Here is a 12,674-nt window from a genome sequence, read left to right as displayed (position 1 = left end):
TGAAATTTGGAGGAATGATTCTCTAGTATAATACAATGTTGCTCATTCTCCATTCCCCCTGCCACACACACATACACACACAAAAATTAACCTACTCGCTTTTTCAGACATGTCTGCTAAATAACCTTTTCCTCAACCAGGTATAGTATCTACAGTTATTTCTCAAAAAAGATGCCTGCTCTGACATTCGGTCTCATGGCTTCTACTCTTCAAGGCCAAAGTAAGAGAAGCCAACCAAAAGCTCAACATTTCCAAGGCAGAGAGCTGCAGATTTGGTGAGTGGAGAGCATTTAGCTAAAACTCCTTATTTTATGGGTAGAAAAAACAAAACTGAGGCGCAGTGATTTCTTGGAGGTCACACACCCGACGAGTGGCCAAAGCTAGACCACAGGGCTCCAGATACCAAGGCCAGTATTTTTTTGGTTTTTTTGGTTTTTGGGAGGGGGCAAGAGGGGAAGGGTTCTTATTTTGTTAAAAAGTTGAAGTCAGTCCCAGCCTGAAAAGACACCCCTCTGCCCACACAGCCCAAACCTCAAAAAAACAGCAAATCAAGTTGGGTCAATATCCTCAGAGAGGGATAAAAGTCTCACCAAGCCTGAAAAATTCACTCAAGGACAGGGTTTCTCAACCTGTTCACTACTGACATTCTGGGGCAGAGTTCTCCATTTTGTGTGTGTGTGTGCGTGTGTGTGTGTGTGTGTGTTGGGGTGGGGGAGGCTGTCCGGTGCACTGTGGAGCAGCATCCCTGGCCTCTGTTCACAAAATGCCAGTAGCACCCCACCCCTGCCTACCAGGCAGAACAACCAAAAATGTCTCCAGATGATACCAAATGTCCCCTGGAGGACAAAATCACCCTCCCTGTCCCCATTGAGAACCACTGCTCTAGGACATAGATAGGTTTTGCTTTGTTTTTTATCTGTAAGGCCTTCTGCAAACATTTGTTTTTAGACAACTCGGCAGCAATGACCCGAAGCAGGTATTTTTATTTTTACACCTATTCTACAGAAGAGGAAACAGATGCACAGATGTTCCATGTTTTGCCCCTTACCCAAGAAGCAGTCAACACTCGGTACTGCGGAGTCCCTATCCTGTGGCTCACCAGGGCAACACCATTATGACCTGAGAGCAGCTTGGTTTCACTACCTGATTTTTCCACTACCTTTTATGAATACTCAACAGTTTCCCAAGATGAATAAGTCCTCTAGAGTTGTACTAAACAACACCTCAAAAGCTATCAAAAGGAAATGCTTAATATATCTCTTCACAGTCCTCACATCACCCTCTGCAATAAAGGGCTTTTCTTTTTTTTTATTGAGATGGAGTCTCACTCTGCCACCCAGGCTGGAGTGCAGTGGTGCCATCTCAGCTCACTGCAACCTCTACCTCCTGAGTTCAAGCAGTTCTCCTGCCTCAGCCTCCCAAGTAGCTGCGACAACAGGTGTCCGCCATCATGCCCAGCTAATTTTTTTTTTGTATTTTTAGTAGAGATGGAGTTTCACCATGTTGGCCAGGCTGGTCTCAAACTCCTGACCTGAGGTCATTCACCCACCTTGGCATCCCAAAGTGCTAGGATTACAGGCGTGAGCCATGACGCCTGGCTGTAAGGCTTTTCAAAGAAAGATGTCAGTTTAAGAAATATTTAATCAGGAGAGGAGTACAGGGGCCAGGCGCAGTGGATCACGCCTGTAATCCCAGGACTTTGGGAGGCCAAGGTGGGCAGGTCACGAGGTCAAGAGATCAAGACCATCCTGGCCAACATGGTGAAATCCCATCTCTACTAAAAATACAAAAATTAGCTGGGCATGGTGGCACATGCCTGTAGTCCCAGCTACTCAGGAGGCTGAGGCAGGAGAATCGCTTGAACCCGGCAGGCGGAGGTTGCAGTGAGCCGAGATCATGCCACTGCACTCTAGCCTGGTGACAGAGCGAGACTTCTTCTCAAAGAAAAAAAAAAAAAAAAAAGGAGAGGAATACAAAAAATTAGTTTTTCCAGGCAGCCTTCAAAGGGAGAAAAAAACATATATGCAAATTACTTAATTGTGAAAGCACTTCCTGTGTGCCAGGTATTCTTATGAGTTAAAAAAACAAAAGGCCCATAAGGAAAACAGGTTTGAGGGCCCTGGAGTTCCGAATGACAGATTTTCAAGTATCAGAAAAAGCTTCCCAGAGGAGGAAGCATTTGGGCTGGGCCCTAAGGAATAGAAGGATTTGGCGAGGTGGACAGAGGAGGGTGGGGAGGGACACATAAGGCAGAACATACACACACACGACAAGGCAAACAAATGAACGTCCATCGTCTGGGTGTCATATCAGCTTTTTCTGGTCAGAAATATGTGCCTGGGATGCTTTTAAGCTGTTCTTGCAAAAGAAAATCATTTCCCAGATAAAGCTCCTTCTGAAATGAAAATGAACAGCAAGAAACTTGGAGGCTAGTGATATTTTTCTTATGTTCACCTTCTTCTGATGAGCTGCATTATATCAAGCAGTCCAGAAGTTATGCTGATGGGACAGGTCAGAAAGTATGATGAAACATAAATTCCTCAGTGTCCCATGACAGCAGGTGAACAGCAGTGACTGCACAACTCTAAGTAGGGGTACATGTACCTTCTGGTCTCTTTCTATCTGCATCTGAAGAGCCAATAAAAGCATTCCCCAAACATAAGCATGAAAGTTTCCATGTTTGTCGGAGAGGGAATCGTGAGAGAGCTACTTACTCTCACCTCAGGTTGGTGATTAGCCTACCTTTCCAATTCACTGAAAATAAGGCTGCAGGGGAAAAGTACAAAGGTCAGCTTCAGCTTCAACAAGTGAGAGCTAGCCATGAAAAAGCAAAGGAACCACTAAATGACAAGGACTGAAAAAGCACAGGGATAGGCATCCTCCAATGCAGATTTTCTCGTATTTTCACGTGTGTGTGAATCACCTGAGGATCTTGCAAAAATGTAGGTTCTCATTCATTGAATGTGGGGTAGGGTCTGAGAGCCTGCAATTGCTAGCAAGTTCCCAGTTAATGTCAGTAACGCTAGTCTGGGGTCCACATTTGGAGTGGCAAAGATGTAGTACAGTGTTTCTCAAACTTTTGACTGCAGCTCAGAGTAAGGAAAATATTGAGCTTACAAACCAATGTTCATTGTCTATGTGAGACAAAGAATTTTGTTGCGACGTACATAGTTCTTCTTAAGTATCCATGCGATACACTTCCATGTTTTCTATTCTAGGTTATGTCATTAAAAAAAAGTTTGGCCGGGCCTGGTGACTCACACCTCCAGTCCTAGTACTTTGGGAGGCCAAGGCAAGAGGATCGTTTGAGCCTAGAAGTTCAAGGCCAACCTGGGCAATATAGGGAGACCCAATCTCTACAAAAAATAAAAAATAAAAAAATAATTAGCCAGGAGTGGTGGGGCACACTGGTGGTCCCAATTATTCAGGAGGCCAAGGTGAGAGGATTGCTTGTGCCTGGGAGGTTGAGGCTGCAGTAAGCCAGGATCATGCCACTGTACTCTAGCCTTGGCAACAGAGCAAGACCCTGTCTCTAAAACTAAAAATAAAAAGTTCATCAAGGCCCACTAAATTAATTTAACGACCTCTTTGTGGGTTGTCACAGAGTTTGAAAAACATGTATACAGAACAAGAGTAACATTCCTGCTCATCTGGGGAGAACAACGATGTCTTAGCCTCAGGACACTAAGGCTAAATCCAAAACCAATTTTTTAAAAAAGCTTAGATTATGTTCAGAATTCTTTGCAAAAAGGCAAGGATAGGTCAATAGCATTTTGGAAACGCTTTCATCTAGGAAATTCAAGTTTTAAGTTTTCTTCATTTTAATTTGTTTTCTCATCTGTAAGATAAGGATGATCTTGGCCCTAAGTGGAGATCTCCAAATACCATTTTGGCCAGGCGTGATGTCTCGTGCCTGTAATCCCAACACTTTGGGAGGTTAAAGTGGGAAGACTGCCTGAGTCTAGGTGTTTGAGAGCAGCCTGGACAACATGGCAAGACCCCATCTCTACAAAAAACACAAAAGATTAGCCAGGTGTGGTGGTGAATGCCTGTAGTCCCAGCTACTCAGGAGGCTGAGGTGGGAGGATAGCTTGAGCCCAAGAGGCAGAAGTTTCAGTGAGCTGAAATTGTGCCACTGCACTCCAGCCTGGGCAGCAGAGCAAGACCCTGTCTTGAAAAAACAAAATAAAGAAACTTTCCCTCTTAAAAGAGCAAAGGCTCCTTGAAAAAAAGGCTGATTCTTGGTCTGGGACAAGAAATAGAGAAGATGAGCCTAGAACATCTTGTTATATAGAAATCAAAAAAGCTAGCAAAGACTACAAGGGCTGTGTCAAAATCTCAGGAACTTTACCAGCCCATTTCTCACTGACTAAAGAACTAATGGATTCGGGTAGTGAGCATCAAAGGGTGCTAATATAACAAGAGTAGACATCCAACATCTCACACCCACCTAAGCAAAGTTTACAGAGTAGACTTACTGGAGTCCCAGCTACTGGGAAGGCTAGGGCAGGAAGATTGCTTGAGACCAGGAGTCCAAGGCCAGCCTAGGCAACGTAGTGAGACCCCTTCTCAATTTAAAAAAGAAAAGAACCTAACTTTGACCAAGCCTCTACATCTAACTACCAAATTATAATAGACCAAGGGGATAGAGAAACATGTGAAACCACATTGCACTGATGTAGTCAGCAAAGTCTAAACTGTGGAGATGTGTATCACCCAGTTTCTTCAATAAAAGCAACAAAAAAATGCATGGAAAAAAGATTTGTAGAAGAAATACAGAGATTAGTGGACATCAGCCATTTGTAACATATTTACCTTATTTGGATCCTAACTCAAACTGTTAAATATGTTTATGTGTAAAATTATTATATATTTTTTTTACAAATATCTATGTATATATGTATATATATCAAGGAAGTATAAACATAGACTCAATAAAAATGAAAGGCCATCAAAGGGGTAGACACATTTAGAAAAGATGTTCGAGATGTATAAAAGGTAATTTACCAAATGAGTGGTACTATATAAGTCCCTTTTTATGAAATTTAAATATATACATACATTTTACACATGCATGCTTAGAGGAAAAGCCTGAAACCCTAATCTTGAATAGTTGGAATTGCTTTGTTTTATTTCATTGCTCATCTTTATTTCCTAATGTTGCACTACAATGAATATGCTATCTTTTTCTCCTTAAAAATTTTTTTAAATAGAGATGGGGTCTTGCTATGTTGCCCAGGCTGGAAGTACAGTAGCTATCACAGATGCAATCATAGTGCACTACAGCCTCAAACCCTTGGGCTCAAGAAATTCTCCTGCCTCAGTCTCCTGAGTAGCTGAGTCCCGGGTGTGTGCTACATGAATATGTATATCTTATGTATTAAGTAATAGAATTTGAGGTTTGCTTTAAGTTTGCACATACACGGGGTCCACTTCACTTATTAGGGAGAATCACTGATGTGAAGCTTCTAATTCCCCAAGGATGCTGGAGAGCAGAATATTAGTCCTCCTTGTAAATATCTCTTAAAATGACACTGGATACCCGCAGGGTGGCGGTAGGACATAGAAGGTTTGTGCTGAAACTCCATGATTATCATTGAGTTCTTAGAATTTGCTCTCCAAGTCAACTGTATGTTCACCTATTTGTCAAACTTTCCTTTTCTACTGAAATGAGTTACAATCCCAGGTAAGTCCTGTCATTAACCAGACAGTTCAGAAATCTGGGTTTTACCCCCTATCGAGTTCCCATCTGGTATGTGATCCTGCCAACCTTATCAGAGCCTCTTCAGAAAGGACAATGTAGTTTTGTGATGTTGAAAACCACACTGAGAATTCTGTGAGAGTTTACAAGTCCTCAGATAAATCACTGTTGACCTGCAAAATCTGGTCCCTACAGGTCTGGACCTTGACTCCCTCTCCCTCCTGAACTCGGAGCACTCTCCCCTGGCCACCTTCTCCTTCCTCCAACATGTCACACCCACTCCTATCTCAGGGCCTCTGTACTTGCTGCTCTGACATTTGAAATACACTTTTTCCCTGATATCTATAGGGCCAACTCGTTTGCCTCCTTCAGATCTGTGCTGAGATGTCATGTAGTAAAGATCTAATCCCCACCTGAGTACTCCCTTAATACCCCCATCATGTTTTGTTGTTTTAAATTACCATAAACTATACATAACATAAAATATACCACTTTGAAATATTATAACTCAGTGGCACTAAGTACGTTCACGCTGTTGTGCGACATCACCACCATCCATTTCCAGAACTTTTTCATCTTTCCAAACTGAAATTCTATCCTCAATAAACACTAACTCCCCCTTCCTGTCTTCTCTCTCCCCCAGCAATCACCATTCTACGTTCTGTCTGCAGGGATCTGACTACTCTAGATGCCTCTGTAATAAAAATCATAAAATTATGCATCCTTTTGTTTCTGGCTTGTTTCGTTTAGCATGTTTTCAAGGTTCATTCACATTGTTGCATGTGTCAGAATTCCCTTTTTAAGGCTGAATAATATTCCATTGTATGTATATTTCACATTTTGTTTATCTATTCATTCATCAATAGACTTGGGTTGTTTCTACCTTTTGGCTACTGTGATAATGCTTCTACTGACACAGGTGTACAAATATCTACTCACGTCCCTACTTTCAATTTTTTAAAGTATATACCTTCAAGTGGAATTGTTGGGACATAGTTTCATGTTTAATTTTTTTTTAGTAACTGCCATGCTGTTTTCCACAGCAGCTTCACCATTTTACATTCCCAACAGCAATGCACAAGGGATCTAATTTCTCCACTTGTTATTTTCAGTTCCCCGCTTAACCAATTTTCTTTTTCTCCGTAGCCTTTACTACCTCTAATACTGTAATACTTATTTATTTATATTGGCTGCCTCCCACTAACTAGGATGTAAGCCTCTTGGGAACAGGATGATTTGTTCATTGCTATATCCTGAGCACCTGGAATACACCTGGGTACATAGCAGGTGCTCAAGAAATTTGTTGAATAAAGAATAAAACACTTGAATCACACACAACAACTTGAACAGGCCTTAGAGTCTGTTAAATAGATTTACCACACCATGTGCCTTAAACTACATCCAATTTAGAAATCTCAAAGCTGAATGGGTGACGGTTTCAGTGGTGTATTTGGCTTATCCTCATTAGCAATCATCTCAGAACCACAGACACCAAGACAATTGTAAGGAAGCACAGGAGTTATGTCATTCACATCACTGACTTTAAGCCTTAATTGCATTCATCAATTGAGCTATGCACAAACTTAAAACAGCAAAAATGAAAAAAAAAAAACTGCACGCACTTCTGGTTGACAACCCGTAAATGCAATGTGTTTTGTTTTTAAAAATCAAATCAATAGTAAACAAGATAGACACTGGCCTTGCAGAGACTCCTTAATGAGATGTAGCCAAAGACAGCTTGACCTAGAAACCTAACTTCAGGCCTACTTTTATTTTGGCTGTTTTTTCTGTTGTTCATATTTGGTGCTTGTTTTATTTTGGTTTGTTTTCTAAGAGCTGCTTGTGAAGAAATCAGACAGAGTTTCCATGATATCTTTATAAATAAGTTGAAAAGTCATGTAATATTCCCCCGCCTCTGGAAGTCAGTTGGTTGCACACCATTGGATTAAAGGTTTCTTTTTTCTCTTTCTCTCTGCCCACTCTCCTTCCTCCCTGTAATACCAACACTCTGATCTTCCTCACTTGAAAATATTTTGAAGAAAAAGACTGTGTTGATCTTTCTGTGGAGTTCATCTATCTCTTTTTTTTCTAAGCAACCATTCCACTTCTCATTCCTAAAGAAAAGACGCCAATTCCCTCCAAAAGACAATCACTTTGTTCAAAGCGATACCATTGTCAGCCCCAAATGACTTTCACGGGTCTCAATGCAAGAGCCAGAGTAATTCATTTAGAACATGAAGAACTTTCCCTGCCTGATAAGAACGATATCTTGAAAGGATTTTCTGTTCTGATTTGAATTATTCAAAGAGCAGATTGTACTTTCAATATACATGTGCACATACACACACACACAAACTTGAAAGAAAAAATAGAGAACAAAAACATCTGCACAACTGGCTGCAAAGCAAACTGGAAGGTATATGAAAAGGTATCAACGTTTCACATTGCAGACTAACTGCAGTTTAAACTTTCGAATTATTCAGATGGAGAAAAGCCTGATCCTTTTTACCTGCTCAGATGCTTTGATGTAAATAATCAAGAGGTATTTCAGCCAGGAGGTGAGCCTAATGCTTAACTTACATAATGTTCCTTGTGGTTTTGTTTTGTTTCTTTTTACTCTTCCCATTCAGGTTTTCCAAAATGAACTCATTACAACATCTAATACCTCCTCAAATATCTGCACCCTTTTATCCCTATGTTTGTGGCTACATCCTTTCCTTCTTATATCAATGTTAAGTACTATTTCATCATTGGTGGCCTGTAAGCAAGTTATTTCATCAAGAGCAGTAAGTTTACCACTTTTCCTTGCTTCCCTCACACCACCACCATCCCCAAATCAACTTAGGTCCATTTGTGGGATGCAGTACAGCCTCACCGCCTGAGGTTATACCTTGCTCCTACTTTGTACTAGCTACTGGACAAGTGATTTCACTCTCTGCACCTCAGTTTCTTCACCTGCATCTGTCGCACAGGGCTTCTGAGATACATGGCTGTGGACCCGGCTTACAAGTACTTAATGTGTCCATCTTATTATTTTTAGCAACCAGTTAGAAAACAGTCTGTGGACCAGTTTCTCCTTGTTGTACAGCTAATTCTGAAGAGGGGAACTGGACCTAATCTTTGGCTTTAGGAGCACCCACACAGCCATGTGAGTCAATAAAAGAACTTCAAGAAGAAACTAGAGTTCTCACATCCAAATGTTTCTCACTCTGCCAGTACTCCTAAGGATCTTATCAACAGGAAACAAAAGCACCATACCACTGTAATGAAGTGTCTGACTTTTATTTTCTCATTAGAAAAGCCCAAAGAGTGTAGCCCAGGGAACAGCTAAATATTTAGAATGTTAAAAAAGTTACAAAGACCCAGCCACCCACCCCTACCCACCTCTGTTACTCTGTTATTTACCTTGTTCCTGAGCATTTTAGGAGAAAAAACTTTTGATGGCCAAATCTGCAGCAATAGTGATGTACGTGCACCCGCTGAAACCTCCCACTCTTCAAATGCAGTCTGACCATTTTGGGGAAAAAATAGGAACTGTTGTGTTTACAGATAAATGCTGCTCTCAGCTCATATTCCACCACAGGCCCCAAAACAACAGGGATCTGCCAGATTCCTTGACTTTCAGGTGGCTTGAGTCAAGGGCTGGATGCTACTATCTTAAGCTCCAGTAAGTCACTTCCCTTTTTAAAGTTCTAATTCTTTCAACTTGCAGCAACCACTTTCATTTCTTGCAATCCAACCTACTCTGATTAAGCACACGTTCAAAATTAGAAAAGAGTGACTATTTCTTGAAGGAGAGAGGCAGTTAATATTGCTTACACATCTTGGCATATGAAATACACCGCGTCCTTCAGAATTTAAATTATCAGCACGCTTTTCAGACCGGCAATGGGCCGCCGTTTTATTACTCCATTTAATAGCCTCCCCCCCCCCCCATAAACCTTCAGGCTCCTTCAGTTCTGAACTACGTCCAAGAAACGGACAGTCCACTGGACCTCTGCTCCCAAAAGCCCTCACCAAAGGCAGAGGCAAATTTTGAAGACTGAGCCACGGAGTTTCTTTTTCTTTCTTACTCCCCACCTCATTGGCGATTTAGATAGAACTTAAAATAGGCTTAGGACAACCACTCATTATTGACTACAGCACTCAGGCTTCCACACTCACCTGACCCAGGTCAGGCACTCTGTTGCCAAAACAAGCCCAGCGAGGGGTGCAAATCCTGCTCCTCTGCAGTCAGCTCCTAAATATTTAGAAAGAAAGAAGACTGAGTACCAGACCGCGGAAAATGAAGTCTCTAACAGAAGTGCTCCAAATTACAAGTTTCCAACTTCTTTAGCCTCCTTCCCTAGGGAGACCCCTCCCCACCCCATCCTCTAAACTTGGCAGGCAGGTTGGTGGGATCGCTTGGGCGACGATTACAGGTAACTACTCTTATTTCCAGGATGTAACTGACAAGTGAGACTAGGCACGCACAAACTTCGAACGTGCGGGAGGCTGGAACTAAGGGAAGTGTTTGGCAGATCCCAAAGCACTTGTTTCCCGGTGAGGAGGCCAAGTATCCGAAGCCCGCATCTTCACTGGACATGAGCTTCGTCCACACTTCATCCCTCACCGCTTCCCCGGTTTTCTTCCGTTTTTAAAAACCCTCCCCACGGGAGCCCCCACACATGCATTATTCTCCCCACCATGGAGCGCAAGAGAGTGCTACATTTTTAGAAAGATTATTTCCTTGAGCAGGCTCACATAAGACACCCCCACAACCTCTCTCCGAAAAAAAAAAAAAAAAACTATTTCCTGCAGCTGCAGCAACAGTTTCCAACTTGGGGGAATGCCACACCAGTCCAGAACAGGGAGCCCCCAAAGCCACGCACTAGAGTCGAGGATATTTGTTTTTTAAGCCTCAAATGAGCTCCCCCCAAAAAACTGCCCGCAGTAAAGGAACCCCCAAATGCATGCCAAGTGCATGCACATGCATCGATATCTCCCCGAGACCGGGGCAAAAACTTCTGCGCCGGGGGAGCCAGTGCCAACTCTCCGCGCCCTCTGCCCGGCCCCAGCCGCTACCTTGGTGCCCGGGGAGCCACGCCGGTTTGGGGGAGCAGGGCGAGGAGAGGGGTTAGCAGCCGCTGGGTAATCCCATGTCCGCGAAGAGGGAGCTCGTTCCGTTAGGATGGAAGCGGAACACCCATACCTCCTCTCGGCGTGCGCTTTCTCTCTCTCCACCCCCTGCCTCCTCCTCCACCACCACCTCCTCCTCCTCCTCCTCTCCTCCCACCCCAGCGAGCTTGAGGAAACGCTTCAGCAGCACATCCACATGGTTACTGCACTTTGAAGCGGCTCCGGGCGGCTTATATAGGCCGGGAAGCTCCCTGGGCAATGTAGTCCGAGTACTGGGAGGTGGCGGCGCCTGAGGCAGCAGGGAGGGACTACAAGTCCCAGAACCCCCTGGGCGCCCGGGCTGGGCCCTAAATAGACGCGCGCGGGGACAGGGGAGGGGCGTCCTGCGAAGCTTTCAGGCTGCTTATCCCGTACCTTGGCTGGGGTGGGTAGGGCTTGGAGCCTGCCATCCAAAACCACCCCTGGGAAGCGTCCGCAACCCTTGGGGACGCGTCTCCTCCGGCTGCCCCCCTTCCCTGGAATCCAGGTGTCACTGGGGCCGGGGAGGGGCTAGGAGCTCGGATTTCTGCTTTGGGAAGTTTTTACAAGCCCACCCTCCCCCTGCCTTGGGTCCCCGAGCCAAGAATTTCAGAAATCCGGGGCACAAAAACGCCAGTGTTTGCGGTCAAGGATTAAAGGCGCGAGGTTGTCTTTATTTAATCTGCTCCGCCCTGCTCGGGTTTGCACGAAAAACCAAGCCTGGGAGCGACGGTCCACGCAAGCGGAGACACAGGCAAGTCGCGTGAGAGCACTTTTCTGAGCCCAAGTTGCGTGTCTTTTGTCGCCCCTCAGGAGGTAAAGAAACGCAGACCTCTCCGGTGCACAAATAAAGGAGTCGTGTTGTGACTTGCCGGCTCTGAGGTTGGGAGGCAGAAAATACATACCGAGACCTCAGTCCTGACCCTACCTCTAGCAGTCCCTCTGCTCCTGGGAGCTGTAAATGCTTAAGTAAATAAACCGCAAACCAGAAAAATAAGAGCTTGGGAGAGAGCCGCTCACACAGGGATGCGCATCCAGGAGGGGCGCTCTCCAACAGCTCCGACTGGGGCGATGTGGGTTTCACCCGCTGCCAAGTAGTGCCTGGGCTCCCGGGTTACAGGCTGCTTCGGGCTCCGGCTTTTGCGAGGAGGGGAGAGCTAAGCCCAGGGGCAGTCGGCTGACTGCCCTCTCTTGCCTCAAATGACGTATATTCATTCCTCAAACGTTTCCTGAGTGTTTACTGGGTGCCAGGAGCTGGGGCATAGTGGTGAGCCAAACGCATTATAGCATCCCAGACAGGCACTTCCTGACGCCGCCTAAAGGTCTGTTATAACAATAGTAATAATAATGATAATAATCAATGGAGAGGCTGATTTTATTGGGCCCAGACCACACGCAGTTTTCATACTTCATGCTATTGAGTTTCACCAACTGTAGGTATATTTATTATACCTATTTGGCAGGTGCACAATCCAGGGCTCAGAGAAATCAGGTAACTTCCCAAATGACGCCTCGAGTTAAGTGGTACAGCCTGGATTCCGGTTCCATACTCTACGTGTCTGAAACCCTTGTCTTTGGGGAAATCCATCACCATTGCCTTAAATAGCCTTTCTCCCCATTTTAGGAGCAGCCTCTGAGCCCTTGGGCAAGTCATTTTCATCTCTTTGCCCCAGTTTTGCCATCTTAAGGAGATTCTCATTAGAATATGTCTACTTTTTAGCAGGATTCCTTAATATAGAGTAGAGTCTTATGAAACTTTAGGAACAAATTAGAGGAGCATCATATCTAATAGTTATTACTGACATAATGCCAAAACGAATCACAATTATTGACATTT

At 44.1% G+C, this 12,674-nt stretch overlaps 1 protein-coding gene across 11 annotated transcripts in view; it reads right to left on the bottom strand.

The window, feature by feature from the left end:
• The window catches only part of ITPR1 (inositol 1,4,5-trisphosphate receptor type 1), a 356,972-nt gene extending 345,946 nt beyond the window's left edge, over positions 1–11,026 (bottom strand). For all 11 annotated transcript variants that reach the window (XM_033210504.1, XM_033210510.1, XM_033210513.1 and 8 more), the window contains exons 1-2: positions 10,766–11,026; positions 9,866–9,941 (exon numbers count right to left, since the gene is read on the bottom strand). The gene's annotated coding sequence lies outside the window, so the exon portion shown is untranslated. The remainder of the gene's footprint in view (positions 1–9,865; positions 9,942–10,765) is intronic.
• Positions 11,027–12,674: the final 1,648 nt, after the last annotated feature.

Source organism: Trachypithecus francoisi, unplaced genomic scaffold (assembly GCF_009764315.1).
Source record: "Trachypithecus francoisi isolate TF-2019V2 unplaced genomic scaffold, Tfra_2.0 Lachesis_group0, whole genome shotgun sequence".
NCBI classification, from domain to species: Eukaryota; Metazoa; Chordata; class Mammalia; order Primates; family Cercopithecidae; genus Trachypithecus; species Trachypithecus francoisi.
The sequence above is the reverse complement of the archived record's forward strand: the minus strand, read 5'-3'. Positions and strand labels throughout refer to the sequence as shown.